The 17,566-nt window shown below is 45.0% G+C and overlaps 1 pseudogene; it reads right to left on the reverse strand.

Moving 5' to 3' along the window:
* Window positions 1-7,985: 7,985 nt before the first annotated feature.
* LOC135966812 (small integral membrane protein 30-like) lies at window positions 7,986-8,164 on the reverse strand (annotated as a pseudogene).
* Window positions 8,165-17,566: the final 9,402 nt, after the last annotated feature.

A 17,566-nucleotide genomic window follows, 5' to 3' on the forward strand; every position in this document is an offset into this window, starting at 1 on the left:
AACTCCAGAACCAGAAAAATGGTTGTTAGTAGAATAGCACAGAGGAAGCAAATGCAGATTATCCTCACAGTGCCATGGCCATGAATGCAGTTGTCCATAGGTTTTGTATATTTTATATCAAACATCAAGCTTGAATGAAGGAACAGGATTTTGACTTTGTGTTTTTAACTTAGAGCATAAGAGGAGATTCTAGGTAAAAGGGCTGTGACCAAATACAGCTGCATTTATATAGTCATGGATCAATTTTATGAAGGATTCTTTAACAACTGAGCTTTGCTTATGGTGTTCTGATCCAGCTCTATCCCTAAGCCAACTTAAAACCAGATCACTCAGCAATACCCTTTATACAACACTTTTTTTTTTTAATTTTAATTGAGATTGAGTCTCACTGTGTCACCCAGGAAGAGTGCAGTGGCGTGATCTCAGCTCACCGCAACCTCCGCCTCCTGGGTTCAAGCACTTCTCCCACCTCAGGCTCCCAAGTAGCTGGGATTACAGGCATGTGCCACCACGCGCAGCTAATTTTTTTATTTTTAGTAGGGATGGGGTTTTGCCATGTTGGCCAGGCTAGTCTCAAACTCCTCACCTCAAGTGATCTGCCTGCCTTGGCCTCCCAAAGTGCTGGAATTATAAGCATGAGCCACTGCCCCTGGCCCCTTTATACAACATTTAATAAATGTTGGGCCAGGCACAGTGGCTTATGCTTGTAATCCTAGCACTTTGGGAGGCCAGGAGTTCAAGACCAGCCTGGGCAACATAGTGAGACACTTGTCTCTACAGAAAATTTTTTTAAAAAATGTAGCTGGGTGTGGTACCACAGCTTATAGTCCCAGCTGCTTGGGAGGCTGAGGCAGGAGGATCACTTGAGCCCAGGAGGTTGAAGCTGCAGTGAGTGGTGACCATGCCACTGCACTCCAGTCTGAGCAAAATGAGAGACCCTGTCTCAAAAACAAACAAACAAATAAATAAATAAATAAATAAATAAATGAAAATGTTGATTGGTGATTAAAATGATAAGTAATTAGAAAAAAAAGTCCATCTTAACCCCTGGCCTGTTTTCTGAAGGCATTGTTATTGATTAGGGTTAGGTTGAGCTGCAAGTAACTGAAAACCCAAAATATACATTTTTTTTTTTTATGTCTCTCATCAAAATCTAGGTAAGCAGTCTGGGCTGCTCTAGTGGCTCCACAGTGACCAGGGACCTGCCGCCCTGTGTCTTCTTCCCCCGCCATTCTCATGGAACAGTGTGCCTGTTCCAGTTGAACCATCACATCCACATTCCAGACAGCAGAAAAGTAGGAAAAGTAAGAAAAAGAACATCTTGCCACTTTGAAGAACACTTTTGCTTGTATCCATTGATCATGATTTGGTCCTGTGTTCACACCTATCACAGTGAGACTGAGAAGAATAAACCTGATTGTGTGCAATCATATACCCGGCCAGCGTTTGGGAGTTCTGGTACTGAGGAAGCAGGGAAATGGATGTTGGGAGGGGTAGCTGGATTCTGCTGTGGCCTGACAGAGCCTTCAAACACAGCCTTCCTGGCTGCTCCTCCCATGAGGTGACAACTAGGGCGCGACCAATGCGTGCTTCTTTAGGCCAGAGCTGGGTCCTGGCACCCAATACTCCCTTTTGGCAATTGTATCTTCTCCATCAGCTGTTGTAAACCAGACACCGTGGAATCCCTTGGTTTTTTTAAGTTACTTTTATTATCCTTTATGTGCATCAATGCAAGCCCAGCCCAGTATAAAAATAGGAAAGGAAAACTCCCCCTAAACACTCAAATGGATCTTTCATACTACATTTCTTTTCTTGCGAATTTATTTTTACTTAATAATAACTTTTTTCGAATCCCAAATACCTTTTCCACTCAAGGTCAGTACAAAGTCACACGCAGTAGAACATGAACGGCGCAGCTTACCTCATGTGTGTCCATAAACTCACCAAAGGAGCTTGAAGGGAGAATAGTGTCTTTATGATCCGGCGTGTCTTGGTACCTGCTTAAAATCACTTTTGCTTGTGATTTAGCTGGATACACTTTGTATATATACATGAAAAATAATTTTTTTTTTTTTCTGGGAATGTCTAAGGACTGTTCAACACACAAAATGATTTCATCCTTTTTTGAATGAGAACAGCCCAAAAGTTTCTGGCAAATACACAGAGTTCGTGAGACATGAAATTCAATTATGTCGTGGTACATCAGGTCCGCCTCTTCTCGACTTGCAGTGGATTTTCTTCCTCTGTGAAGGTGGCCCTCCTCCAGCCGCGCGTTCGGAATCCCAGGCCGTCCTTGTAACTGAAGACCCAGTGGTGCGCTGCCCCCTTGTGGGAGGTGTGGGCATTGCAGACCTTTCATCACAAGGACACGGAATTTGTCTTTCAAATGCGGCTGGAAAAATCTGTACTTTTTTAAATTCCCAGGAGGCACGCAAGCCAAATTGGACCTTGAGAAAGACATTATCTTACAGAAATGTCTTCCAATAAAAAATGTGATTGTGTTTATGAAAGAAACCCACTTCGTATATAACAGCACTGCATAGCATGCCTAAGCTTGTTTTTGCAGAATGGGTTTTTTAACCAAAAGTTGGATCGTTAGCTTTATTATAGATTCAGTCTTACTGGTAGCATCACAAGGCTGACTTCCAAGAGAAAATATTTGGCTTTTTATAAAGTGAGGAACTATTTTGTAAAGTAAATAGTACATGCCTCTATCTTCCACCAACCATTTATTCTGTAAGTTCTGATTTTAATGAAGTATTTCTCAGAGTAAGGACTTCTTTATACCATCACTAAACTTCCTGCAGGAATTTTAGAATTTCTCCCCATCTTCTTTGCTTTCCAGATTCACGTGGGACATAGCTACTTTTTTTTTTTTTTTTTTTGAGACGGAGTTTTGCTCTTGTTGCCCAGGCTGGAGTGCAATGGCAAAATCTCGGCTCAATGCAACCTCTGCCTCCCAGGTTCAAGCAATTCTCCTGCCTCAGCCTCCCGAGTAGCTGGGATTACAGGCATCCGCCACCATGCCCGGCTAATTTTGCATTTTTAGTAGAGACGGGATTTCTCTGTGTTGGTCAGACTGGTCTCGAACTCCCGACCTCAGGTGATCTGCCTGGCTTGGATTACAGGCATGAACCACCGTGCCCAGCCATATAGCCACTGTTTTTAAAAGCCATTTCTGCACTACCAAGTTAGTGAGTAGCAGCCCTCCACCTGCTCACCTTTGGCTTATGGACCATGCAGCTAAAAGAAGCAACACAAAATAAACTGTGGTCAAAAGAGACTCACAGTTCTCCCTCACACAGGAGGCTGAAGACACTCACACTTCCTCCTTTTAAGTCTTCAACTTTTCTTCTTTATCACGCCGAACGCTTTCATAGTCAGAAAACATCAGTGCTGGAAGAGGCCTTCGAGAACTCTGCTCTCAATTTCTGCATTTGAAGACTGGACCCAGACCCTCATCTCCTGACCCGTCATCCAGTGCTGTCCTCCTGCACCTCCCTGAGGAGTCGCTCAACACTCCAATCCCTCCAAGAAGCTGGGGTGCCTCTCAATTTAACAAGCCAGAAACCGAGAACTCGATGCAAACAACACCACTGCTCAGAGGTGATAAGGGTAAGCAAATAAACCCCCAGGGAGAAACAGAAGCAGAGTTTTGGCTCTCACCACCCTGTAGATAAACAAGTGTTTGATCTGGGCTGAGCACCTGCCTTATCTGGTGAGAGATAACATTCACACTCAGAGGGAGTCTGTGCTTGCAGCCAACAGGTTTGGAATCCTGTTGAGCACTGACCTGGCCAGCACAGCACAGGGACTGAACTAGGGCTCAGGAACGAGGGACCAGGGGAAATTTTGTTACCACCCAGGGGGAAAGAGAGGGTCTCCCTGCACTCCTAAGAGCTCGTAGGCTAACGGGCCCTAAGAAAACAGACAGAGAAGCCTCAGCTAGGGGAGTCCTGATGGCCACAGTCCCCACGAATCCACTATGGGCCATTTAGGGCATGTTTTATAATCTGCTCCATGAAGCTTCCTAGGAAGAATGTCAGAAGCCTTATTTTCTTGCTCACTGTTGAGGTTATGGAAGCTAAAGAAAGCAGTGTATGCCAGGCGCGGTGGCTCACGCCTGTAATCCCATCACTTTGGGAGGCCAAGGCAGGTGGATCACTTGAGGCCAGGAGTTTGAGACCAGCCTGGCCAACATGGTGAAACCCTATCTCTACTAAAAATACAAAAAATTAGCTGCATGTGGTGGCACATGCCTGTAGTCCCAGCTACTCAGGAGGCTGAGGCAGGAGAATCACTTGAACCTGGGAGGCAGAGGTTGCAGTGAGCCGAGATCACACCACTGCATTCCGGCCCGGGTGACAGAGTGAGACTCCATCTCCAAAAAAAGGGAAAAGAAAAAGAAGGCAGTGAAGAGTAAACTCAGAGGGAAACCAGTGGCCTGTCTCTAGAGTCTTGATCAGGATCACCTTTTGAACATGATACTGTTGACAATAAGAGTAATAATAATAGCTGCTAATATTTGTGGAGTGCTCACTATATTGTTTCTCATATGTTATATTTTTAAATCCCCACCACAAAACTCTGGGGTAAGTGCTATCGTTTGTTGTTATTGTTTTGAGATGCAGTCACTGTGTTGCCCAGGCTGGAGTGCAGTGGCATGATCTCAGCTCACTCCAACCTCCACCACCCCGGTTCAAGTGATGCTCCTGCCTCAGCCTCTCGAGTAGCCGGGATTACAGGCGTGAGCCACCATGTCCGGCTAATTTTTGTATTTTTAGTAGAGATGGGGTTTCACCATGTTGGCCAGGCTGGTCTTGAATTCCTAACCTCAGGTGATCCACCTGCCTTGGCCTCCCAAAGTGCTGGGATTACAGGCGTGATAATAAACTCTTAACCTCACCATTTTTGTATAGAAGTGGAGGTTGTCAGAGCACTTTTTCCATTTATTTTGCTACGTGGGCTTAAGGATGAAAGTCCTATCACAAACTGTTGTCACAGTGAATGTTGGCATTCGGGAGGGTGCTGGGGAGAACAGGGAGAAAGCACAGGAGCCTGAAAGGGGAGGAGAGGGAAGGGATTTCCACACTCTCGCCACAGCCTGTTACTGTCTCCGTGGCAGCAGAGCAGCAGGTTGCCTCCCCATGTCCACTCTCCCCTCCCACCTCAACAACAGGAGCCCATTTTAATCACAGCACAGAATAAAGACTATATTTCCCAGTCTCCCTATCAGCAAGGTGTGGACACTGTGGAGCATGAAGATGGGCCTATCGTCCAGAGGGGTAAAAACAGAAGCATAAGGAGTCTGTCGCTGGTGATTTGGGAGCCACCATACCTGCCCTAGGCTGTTTACCTTGACAACTTTGACAATAGACAAAAATACTTGTTTCTTGTTTAAGCCAATGAGAGGTTAGGCTTTGCCTTGTATGCGTGGATGACTGTCTTCCTCCATTTTGTGATGCTGTAAAAGAATACCTGAGGCTGGATAATTTATAAAAGAAAGACGTTTATTTAGCTCGTAGTGCTGCTGGCTGAGAAGTTCGAGGACACAGCCCTGCTTTCTTGTGAGGGCCCTTATTCATGCTGCCTCCCAAGATGGTGGAGAAGGTCAAAGGGGAAGCAGACACACGAGAAGAGAGGGAAAGCCGAAGGGCTCTGACTTTATAACAACCCACTCTCAGGGGAATGATTCCATCCGCATGAGAACTAATTCAGTCTCACAAGAGACAGAGCTCACTACTGGGAGAGCACCAAGCCATTTATGAGGGATCCACCGCTATCACCCAGACACTTCCCACTGGACCCAATACCCCAACAGCACCGCATCAGGGCTCAAATTGCAACATGAGCTTTGGTGGTGACAAACCAACCATATCTAAACCATAGCAGACACCTAATCCTAACTACTAGCTACTCACTTGTAAAAATTTTTAAAGAGGCGAAACAGGCTCAGTAAAAGTAAGTAACTGTCCAAAGACATGCAACTATGACCTGGCAGCATTCGGTTTTGAATCTGTCTGTCTGATCCAAGACTTCATCTTTCCAGCATAGTCTGTACTAACAAATGTAATTGGAACATGCGTGTATGTGGTGCTTTATAATTTGTAAGTATTTTCTTATATATTATGGAATGTGTACAGTTGGAATTTTTTGGCTGCAAGCAACAGAAATAGACTCTGAATAACTTACATGAAAGAGGACTCTTAGGAAGATTTAGGGTAGTAAATTAGTCAGGGATCAATTAGAGAAGCAAAGCACTAGGGATTTCTTTTTCTTTTCTTTCTTTCTTTCTTTTTTTTTTTTTTTTAAGGCAGAGTCTTGCTTCTTCACCCAGGCTGAAATGTAATGGCGCCATCTTGGCTCACTGCAACCTCCACCTCCCAGGTTCAAGCAATTCTCCTGCCTCAGCCTCCCAAGTAGCTGTGATTACAGGCATGTGCCAGCACCCCTGGCTAATTTTTGTATTTTTAGTAGAGATGGGGTTTCACCATGTTGGCCAGGCTGGTCTCAAACTCCTGACCTCAAGTGATCCACCCACCTTGGCTGCCCAAAGTGCTGGGATTACAGGTGTGAGCCACCGCAACCGGCCTCTTTCTTTTTTTTTTTTTTAACAACATAATGGGTATTTACTATAGTACGTCTCATCAGGAGGATGTTACTCAGTTAATATAAAGTTGTTTTCTTAACATTAAATCTCTTTTCTATGTCAATGTCTATAGTGTTTTTTTCTGTTTTTTTTAATTATTTATTTTTATTTTTTTATTTTTATTTTTTGAGACGGAGTCTTGCTCTGTAGCCCAGGCTAGAGTGGTGCAGTGGTACAATCTCGGCTCACTGCAAGTTCCACCTCCCAGATCCGGGTCCCAGTTCAAGCAATTCTCCTGCCTTAGCCTCCCGAGTAGCTGGGATTACAGGTGTATGCCACCATGCCCAGCTAATTATTGTATTTTTAGTAGAGACGGGTTTTCACCATGTTGGCCAGGATGGTCTTGAACTCCTGAGCTCGTGATCCACCCGCCTTGGCTTCCCAAAGTGCCGGGATTACAGGCATGAGCCACTGTGCCCAGCCTATAGTGGTTTTTTTTTTTTTTTAATATTAAATCTTTTCTGCATTTCATTTCAATATTAGATACACTGAATACATTTTTCTTTTTTTTTTTGGGACGGAGTCTCGCTCTGTTACCCAGGCTGGAGTGCAGTGGCACGATCCCGGCTCACTGCAACCTCCGCCTCCCAGGTTCAAGCCATTCTCCTCCCTCAGCCTTCTGTGTAGCTGGTACTACAGGCGCCTGCCACCACGCTCGGCTAATTTTTTTGTGTGTGTGTGTTTTTAGTAGAGACGGGGTTTCATCGTGTTAACCAGGATGATCTCAATCTCGTGACCTCGTGATCTGCCCGCCTCAGCTTCCCAAAGTGCTGGGATTACAGGCGTGAGCCACCGTGCATAGCCCTTAAATACATTTTTCTAAACATTTTTTTCCCCAGAGATAGAAGTTTCCCTTTTTGGCTATCTGATATCTAAATACAATATTACCTCGAAAGACAACAAAACAAAAATCTAATAAAAATATGGAGAAAAGACTCCTCAACGAATCAGGAGGCAGCGATTATAACTGAACAGTGATGGTTTCCTAAGATTCTGGGCAAGAACTTCCTTCTTCCTATTTCACATGCTTTGAGAAGTCTAAAACTATGAAATATTACTTGTGTCAATTTCAGCCATCTTACTTCTTTGGCTTCCTTTCTAAACAGCAAATACAAATTATAGGCTGCATTTTTTCTGCACATTATTTGTTGTAAAGAAAACTTTTTTTAAAATTTTTATATATGTATCTGTTTGTTCCCATTTCATGGAAACAATGAAGAATGTAAAACTCCCTTATTTACTGATTCTTGGAAACTGTCAGACACCAAAGCTCAGGTTTAGCCTCAATAGCACAAAGGTTTTCAGGGTGAGGTTTGATTCAGTAAGCCCTTCAAAGTCACATCTGTCCATATCTCTTTTCTGCATATACCTTCAAGCAAGCATAGATGCCTGTAATGCTGAGAACCACACCTATCAAGAGAGTGATTGCATCGTTGGCTTCTACTGCTTCGACAACAGGCAGCATCAAAGGCATGACATGAGAACTAAGGACAACTGTGTTGAAACTGAGGTCATGATGTTGGAATCTTGAGGGCTGAAGGTTCCAAAGACATGGTGTATAGAATTCTATTTGACTTGAAATTTTCCCTTCCTGGAGCTCCGAATGCTGTAGTTTAGAGGTTCCACATGGCACTGCCTTCCAGGAAGCAGCGTAACAGGAATCAGCACTAGGGACTTCTTACCAGGATTTGATCTCACCCATCCGTGGGAGCTGCTGACGCAGTCTCTGTAAGGCTCTTGCCCTCGGGTCTGATGCTGAACTTGCAGTCCGCAGGGCAGGCAGCTGGGTCAGAGAGATGCGGTGAACAAGAACAAGCTGGAAACCACCCGCTGGAGACCATGAGGAGGGACTGAAACCGCGCCTCTGATTTGGGTGGCATGGGTCTCCTGCAGGAGTCAGGATCCTTCATCACAGAGCTCAGCGGACCTGTCTGGCTCAGAAGTCGGGAAAGCTGAAGGAGGATCCTGAGAAGGGTAGAGCAGCTACAGGCCCAGCCCCTGCCTCCTGCTGACGCGGTGAGCCAGTGGAAAGTGACAAGGTGTGCAAGCTACCAAAACTGCTGCCGCTTCACTTCCACCCTGCAAATCTCACACCAGGAGCTTCTGCATGGCCCACCCTAACTGGAAACATACAGGAAAGCGAATTCTGGGAAATGTAATTCAACCCTGCCGGCATTTATAAAGCCACCTCGGGTAGCATGTGGAACTGAGGAGAAAGCTCGAGAATCAGGTTTTGGACAGGAAAGAAAGCAAAGAAACTCAGGAGTTCGGTGTGGCAGATGGGCACTCACGCTCTACGTCTTTGAATTACCTCCAACTGAATTTCCTCCTTGTACTGCTCAAATTCCCAGGGCAGAGGCCAGGTGGCTCTTGTGGGTCATGTACTTACTCCTTGGCCAGGGGAGGGTGGACACTTGGTTGACTGTCCAATATCATTGCACGCAATGGGGGAATGCTGGTCCCCCAAAGGGAAATCAAAGCACTGTCATGAGAGTGAGGGAAGTGGATGCTGGGCAGACAGACATGGTGAATGCTTACTGCCCTGTGAATGCTACAGAATAGGGAGGCAGGAGGCATTGAAAGCAAATTTCTTTGCTGCTCAGGTCAGCTTCTAGCCTTACTCTGAAGTTAAGCTTTTGGAGAGTGAAGACAACACCTTTCTCATGCTCTTCCCAATACCTAATCATGACAAAGGACTGAAGTTGGGGTGAAGACAGCAAAGCAGCCCCAGAATCAGGGCTTCTAGTTACCACTCTTCCTTCTGTCAGGGGTGCGTGTGTGTGTGTGTGTGGTGTGTGTGTGTGTGTGTGTGTATGCACATGCAATTTCTAGAAGGGTACAAAACCTTTCAGATGATCAGAGTGACTCCCTAGAGGCTACCACCTACTGCTTTAGATTTGGTGTAACTCTGCAATTCTGTATGTTCAATCAATTGATATTTATCAAAGATGGATTAAGAAGCTGTGTAGTGTAATAATTAAGTCTGGGCTCTGAAGCCCAGAATGCCTGAGTTAAAATCCTAATTCTACCACTTCCTAGCCTGTTGAGGAAGTTCCTCAACCTTTTTATGCCTTGATTTCCTCATCTGTAAAATAGGGGTAATGATCATACTTACCTCACAGGTTTGTTGTGAGGATTTAATGATTAGTGCACATAGTGGTCTTAGGCTTGTGTCTGGTGCACAGGATGTGCTCAACACAAATTTAGTTACTATTTCCCAACATTGCTTCAGGATCTGTAGAAGGATGGGACACAATCTGTGATTTTGAAGAACTTAAAACTTAATCAAAGAGACAAGAGCAACATATGGAAACAAGAGCCAACAACTGTGGCATTGAGTGTTAAATTGTGTGGTTCCAACATATACAGAAATCAAGAAGGGGGCAGAGCAGTGCAGGACGTGGAAGCTAAGGAAGGCTGGACAGAGGGGGAAGAAGCCTTGGCCTGGGGTGGAGGGATGGTGGGACAGGCCAGGGGAGATCACTTGGAGTGAAGATGTTGATGATGGGAGTGCATGTGGCATGTTGGGAGAAAGAGAGACGCTGATCACAGAGAAAGAGGCTGTGATTGTGTCAGTAATGACTTTTTGGCTTCAAGACACAGGAACCCAACTCACATTGAGTTAATACAAAAAGAGGAGGTGTGAAACCATGAAGTGCAGGGATAAATTACCTTCTGGCATGGCTGAATGAAACACAAAAAGCTCAAATCATGCTTCCAGGGCAGTGTCTGTTAGAGTCTTGGATCTCTTTCCTCTAGGTTGACTGTATTCTCAGGCAGGCTTTCCCTCCATGGTGGCAAAAATGACTGGGTGTATATCATCCCAGCTGAGCAACCCCAGTGGGCAGAGAACAAATTTCCCTCCATCGGTTCCTGCAAAGGCCTTGGGATTGAGGCTCATGGGCCTGGCTGGGTCACCAGCCCATCCTTGAGCTAATTGTGACTGTCAGGGAGGATGGGTGCTCTCATTATTCAGGCCCAATCATCAGCCCACAAATTTCAAACAACAGAGAGGGTATTGAGGTAGTTCCCACAGCAAAGTCAGGCTGCCACCATGAGAAGGGGAACTGACACTGGGCAGGCAAGAACAGCAGATGCCTTTGGAGGACTCAGTCCCAGCCCAGCTCTTCATGAGCTCTAGATCTTTGGACAAGTCATTCAACCTTTGCAGGCCTCTACCTGTAACCTGAAAAATGGGCGATAGAGAGTCTGCCAATCAAACAGGGTAAGGTCTGCATAGGCTCTCTGAAGAGACAGAGCCTCCTGCAAATCTCAAGAGCCATTGTTAAGAGGAGACTAGCCTGATCAGACAAGAAAGAACACTTAGAGCAAGTACATGTGTGTGTTTATTTTGTTTTGTTTTTTGAGATGGAGTCTTGCTCTGTCACACAGGCTGGAGTGCAGTGACTCGATCTCCACTCACTGCAACCTCTGCCTCCCGGCTTCAAGCAATTATCCTGCCTCAGCCTCCCGAGTAGCTGGGACTACAGGTGCATGCCACTACATGCAGCTATTTCCGCCCCCCCCCCCCCCCGTATTTTTAGTAGAGATGGGATTTCACCATGTTGGCCAGGCTGGTCTCGAACTCCTGACCTCAAGTGATCCACCCGCCTCAGCCTCCCAAAGTGTTGGGATTACAGGCATGAGTCACCACGTCTGGCCTTATTTTGTTTTTTGAGACAGGGTCTCACTCTGTCGCCCAGGCTGGAGTGCAGTGGTGCAAACATGGCTCACTGCAACACCTCTTAGGCTGAAGCAATCCTTCCACCTCAGCCTCCTGAGTAGCTGGGACTACAGACATGCGCCACCATGCACAGCTAATTTTTTATTTTTTGTATAGACAGGATCTCCCTATGTTGCCCAGGCTGGTGTTGAACTCCTGGACTCAAGCAATCCTCCTGCCTTGGCCTCCCAAAGTGTTGGGATTACAGTCATGAGCCATGGCGCCCAGCCAGAGCAAGTGTATGAGAAATAAAGTGCCTAGGATGGATGTCACAGAACCCTGAAGAGGACGTAGGAACACAGACAAGGGACTCCTCAAGGGCAGGGGAATATGCCCCATGGTGTCATGCTGGGCAGCTAGTGTGGGTACTGAGTAACTATTTGATGTTAAATATGAGGGCATAGGCCAGGTGTGGTGGCTCATACTTGTAATCCCAGCACTTTGGGAGGCAGAGGTGGGTGGATCATGAGGTTAGGAGATCAAGACCAGTCTGGCTAACATGGTGAAACCCTGTCTCTACTAAAAATACAAAAATTAGCCGGGTGTGTTAGCGCACGCCTGTAGTCCCAGCTACTCAGGAGGCTGAGGCAGGAGAATTGCTTGAACTCAGGAGGTGGAGGTTGCAGTGAGCCGAGATCACACCTCTGCACTCCAGCCTGGGAGACAGAGCGAGACTATACCTTAAAAAAAATTGTGTGTGTATATATATGTATGAGGGCATATGTTACCAAAGGATAAATACCTCACAAAAGAGTCAACACAGTAACAAATGCGGGCCTCAGCCCTCGGAGGCTCTCATTAGTTACCATCAGGGAGACCAGGCTTCAGTTTGGGGCCCCAGGACCTCCCTCTCCTCATGGTTCTGTTATGAGCAACCTGGGAAAGTGAGGGGAAAATGGGGATTGTTAAGTAGTGCAGCTCACATCTAACGGCCAATCTGCCGTGAGGAAAGGGCACGCTGAGAAGCGCTGCTCCCTCTGGCTGGACTGTTATTTACAAGGCCTAGTGAGACCACAGGCGGTGACCCTGGTGCTGGTCCTTAGGGAGGAGTCTCTGAAGTCAAGACGGAAGGCAGTGGAAACCCAGAGGGTCAGGCACTGATTCACAAGGCCTGCTCAACACCCAATAGGCAAAGCCCCCCAAAAGAAACCGTTCAGATCCACATGCCCGTGGTGCCCCCCACCTCGGGTGACCATCTGTCCTGGGATGCTGCTGGCCTTTTAGTATGAAAAACAGAAATTCCCAGGAAAAGCAAGATGAATTGGTTGCCCTGCCCCACCTTTATGAGCTAAATTGAATTGTCCTCTGTGGAGGTTCCAAGGAGAGGCCCAGAAGAGTGTCAGGAAGGGTGGGTAGGGAGGGCAACCAGAGACAACTCGGACCTTGCCTGCCCATGCCTTGGGGGCATAAAAAAAGGAAAGAAGTCAAATTGTCTGCCTTCTGGTGCTTTGTCATTCGCTTAAATGCAGGTGAGCCCATTTTGGCATTGAACATGGAAGACTTGGAAGCTAAGAGACTACAACAAAGTCAGGGAAGCAGCAAAAATGCTGCCCACTGACATTCGTGGGCCCCAAAGCAGGTACTTCTGATAAGGATGAGGAGGAAAGCAATAACACAATGTTGTCATGGAGAAGTGGAGGCTCCTGCCTCTTCCTTGAGGAATAGGGCTTGCTGTATCCATATGTTTGATAGATTCAAAGTCAAGTAACCTTTTCTGAGTATCCGCTATGTGTCAGAGGAACGTACATACACTTATAATGTAATTATTACAACTCTAGAAAGTAGAGATTATTATCCTCATTCTGCTGATAAGGAAACCAGGTTCTGTTTTTTTTGTTTTTTGTTTTTTCTTTTTGAGACAGAGCCTCACTCTGTTACCCAGGCTGGAATACAATGGTGCAATCTTGGTTCACTGCAACCTCCTCCTCTCAGGTTCAAGCGATTCTCCTGCCTCAGCCTCCCAAGTAGCTGGGACTACAGGCACGCATCACCACACCACACCTGACTAATTTTTGTATTTTTAGTAGAGACGGGTTTTGCCATGTTAGCCAGCCTCGTCTTGAACCCCTGACCCCAGGTGATCCACCCATCTCGGCCTGCCAAAGTGCTGGAATTACAGATGTTAGCCACCGCACCCGGCCCAGGCTCTATTACTCCTGGCCTCAAGCGATCCTCCTGCCTTGATCTCCCTAAGTGCTGGGGAAAAAAGCCCATGTGCCTCACCTCGTGCTGTTTTTATTTACCAGGAAAAGTGGGATTTGGTGTGGAACTCGGAACTTACTTGAAAGGCACTATCTACAACACCCATCACCAGCAGGGTAGGTGTTCCTGGTGTAGGAGAGGGCACTGGGAAGGGAGGCGAAGTGCCATTACAATGGTCAGCCAGAAGGATCCCATGAAGGAATATGATGAGAATCATTCCTGCCCAGTCGTCACCAGGGACAGGTCAGCTGCCAGTAGAGGACCATTCATCTTCAGAAGGCTATAGTCATCACATTTATTCAGTAGCAAATATGGATTGTTAGGCTAAACAGACCATAATTTAGAACAGCAGTCTCTCAATTATGCCATTGGTATTCATCACTGTAATAAAATTGTCTAATTGAGAAAGCTGTATTGACAAACCAACAAGCAGTACATTGATTTAGTAGCAGTTTTGAATTATTAAGTCTGCAATTTTTTATTCCATACAACGGTTACATTTTTCATTAGATAGGCCTTCTCTTAAAAGGGGCTGAAGGGTTATTTTGGAAAACTCTTCAGACTGAAGTAAGGATTGCTTCAAGTATGGGAAGATTTGTGGATTCTGAAAAGTCATTTGGTTCTCTGTATGTACTGGGTGTGTGTGTGTGTGTGTGTCTCTGTGTGTGTGTGTTCGTGTATTTGTGTAGACTGATTTTCCTAGATGATCTGAGCCAAAAATGAAAATTTAAAGTTTGTTCTACTAGTCCTGTGGACTGAGGTCACCAGTTGGGAAAGAAAGGATGAGGAGTCAATGTACAAGGCCACCTACCTGGTTGCACTGACCCATGTAGAAAGGACAGCCACTGTGGTAGTGGGCAAGGACACTGCGGTGACAGTCCACAGCACATGATGGGGACCACAGCAAGTACTCAGTGGGACTGGTGTATTGTTTACGTGATTGAAAGGGGCGCTGTGTGATTTAGGAGTAGCATTTACCTGCACGTAGCAAAGACGTGGAAGATAATGGGTTAATTCTCTCATATAATGAAAGTCAAGCTGTAGGTAGTCTAAAGTTGCATGGTGGCTCTCCATGATTCAGCCTCCATTCTTTCTTCTCCGCTACCCCTATCCTCAATATGATTACATGATTCATGATGACTGCAAGGACTTTGCCATCAAACCACTGAGAAGGTTTGAAGAAGGAATAAAGGTAGAAGGGCGGAAAGTGGCACATCTTCCAGTAAGTGGCACTCCAGCATGCCCCACACACTTTCATTCATAGTTCAGCGGACAGAAGTTAGTCCTGTGACCACACTTAGCTCAGAGTGAGGCTGTGAGACGTTGCCTTTGGCCAGGCACACCACCACTCTGAAACAAAACAGGGATTCTTTCAGTATAGAATTCGGGAAAATTAATATTAAGTTGGCATTAGTAGTCTCTGTCACAAACACATTACATTAGCATGGCTTTTGGGGGAGACAAATTGGCAACATCCATCAAAACGTTAAATATTCATACCCCTTGAACCAATAAGTTTATCTTCTACAGAGCCTTTCTATAAATTTACTCACAAATATGCACATATACAAGTATATATATGTTTATTATAGCACAGCAGTATTAATAATATCAAAATATTGGAAACAATCTAAGGGCCTATCAATGGTAAAATTGTTTAATAAATTGTGGTACGTACCACGGAATACTATTCGGCTATGAAGGAAGAATGAGGTGATTATAGGTACTGAAAGGCCAAATGACATATTATTAATTAAAAAAGCAAGTTGCAGAGTAATAGTATATTTCCCTTAGTAGACTTTTGTTACACACATCCCTGGGGAGGGGTCAGAATCTTTGCAGGCAGAGGAATGAACTTGTGTTATTTGAAAGAGGTCCCAGACACTCTAAAAGAAAATAATAGTAATGAGTGCAAACCGAATCCCCAATACAAATAAATGAGTGAATTGTTACCACATATAGAAAGTGTTAACAAGCTTGTTTTCAGAAGAGCTCTGCTTGTACCAAGCTTGCATCAAAGTCTTGGATGGGTCAATCAGACATAAACCCTTCATAACACATTTAATGGTGAAACTGGCATGGGAGGGGCATCAGTGCTGCTTCTGGGTGAATGGTGAACAAGCCTCTGAAGTCGTATTCCACTACAATGACAATACAATCAGATTATAACATTTTTTTTAATACATTGAGCTCTTACAAGAAACAAAGGGAACTTTCCAATGTCAACAAAACAAAATAGAACAACAACATGCAAACATGCATAGTAAGCTAAAGCTAGCATTGCATGGTAAACAGACTGCAAAACTTGGAGGAGAAATGCCAATGTCAGCCACAAATGAGGGATTGAAAGCTAAGCTCTGAGGCTGCTGCCAGGCCTGTGCCCTAATTAAGAAGGCTAACGCTGTCCCCTGTTGTTAGCATATGTAATTCCAGAAATACATACATTCAAATCCCTTTTGGAGGAAGGTGTCATTAATTCAGGTTTTCAGGATTCCTATAGATTATGTGAAACCAAATGGATAATTACAATGAAAAAATCCCCCAATATACAAAGAAACAAAAGACATAATGATGGTATGAGTTAGGACTAAGTTTAGCCTCACGCAGCAGAACAAATAATGGTGGCTTAGACACACACAGTTTATTTGTTTTCATCTAAAAGACGTCATGAGGTAGGTGTCCAGGACAGATTCATCAAAAATTCATCAGGGACCTGTTTCTTTACAGTTCATGGATCCTCCCAAATCTATGTTATGCTTCATGTTCTTGTGACCCAAGATGGCAGCTAGAGCTCCAGATGCTCACATTCCAGGCCGGTTGTGGAAGGAAAAGGATGAAGGGCATGCCTATTTAAAAAAAATACATTCTGAAGGTTGCACACAGTACTGCCACTTAAAATTTATTGTCAAAAATTTAACCACAATGATCACGTCTTGATGTGAACAAAAACTAGGGAGTTTTAACTGGCCAACAACAAACTTGACTAAAAATTAGTGTTTTCATTACTAGCAAGGGAGTTGGGGAATGGATACTTGTTGTCAACTGAGTCTTTGACACAGAGAGTATGTAATGAGCTAAAAAATGGCACCCCCAAATATTTCAGTCCTAAGCCCTGGATCCTGTGTATTAAGAGAAAAACTTGAGACTGTAACATCCCCTTCCCTCCCAAGTTGGGAAGGTGCCGAAAGACCAAAGAATGATTTAGAGAAGTCCCGCTTGTCAAGTAGATGAGTTTATTGAGGCATATTGGTCAGGGCACTCCTGAGTGGCAGCAGCACAGCTCTAGAGATCTGTACCACCTCCCTTCTCTAAGCTGTTTTTAAGCTAATTTTCGGGCCCTTTGCCTGCTGTGTTTATGTGATGGTACTGTTTTCTTTGGTAGGTTCTCACATACTCCCTGGGATGTTTAGGCTCTCAGGGACACCTGCTCCTCAGCTGGGTACCATGGCCATGGCTTACTATCTGGCCTTCAGGGTTCAGGCAGCGGGCATATACTTTTAAGTAACCTGGTAAGGGAACCTGTCAACATTGCACTGTTAGTATCACCTTACATGGCATAAAGGACCTTGCAGATGTGATTAAGGATCTTGCAGTGAAGAGATTATTCTGTATTATCACACTTGTGTAAGTGTCCTTACAAGAGGGAGGCAGAGGAAAGTGTGACTACAGAAGCAGAGGATGTTGGCTGGGTGTGGTGGCTCGTGCCTGTAATCCCAGCACTTTGGGAGACGGAGGTGGGAGGATTGTATGAGCTCAGGAGTTCAAGACCAACCTAGGCAACATAGCAAGACCTCATTTCATTTTACAAAAGGAAAGAAAGAAAAAGGAAGAAAGGAAGAAAGAAAGAAAGAGAAAGAAAGAGAAAGAAAGAAAGAAAGAGAAAGAAAGAAAAAAGAAAGAAAAAGAGAAAGAAAAAGAAAGAAAGAAAGAAAAGAAAGAAAAAGAAAGAAAGGAAAGAAAGGAAGAAAGGAAGGAAGGAAGGAAGAAAGAAA

This window comes from Macaca fascicularis, chromosome 13, assembly GCF_037993035.2.
Source record: "Macaca fascicularis isolate 582-1 chromosome 13, T2T-MFA8v1.1".
In the NCBI taxonomy this organism is placed as follows: domain Eukaryota; kingdom Metazoa; phylum Chordata; class Mammalia; order Primates; family Cercopithecidae; genus Macaca; species Macaca fascicularis.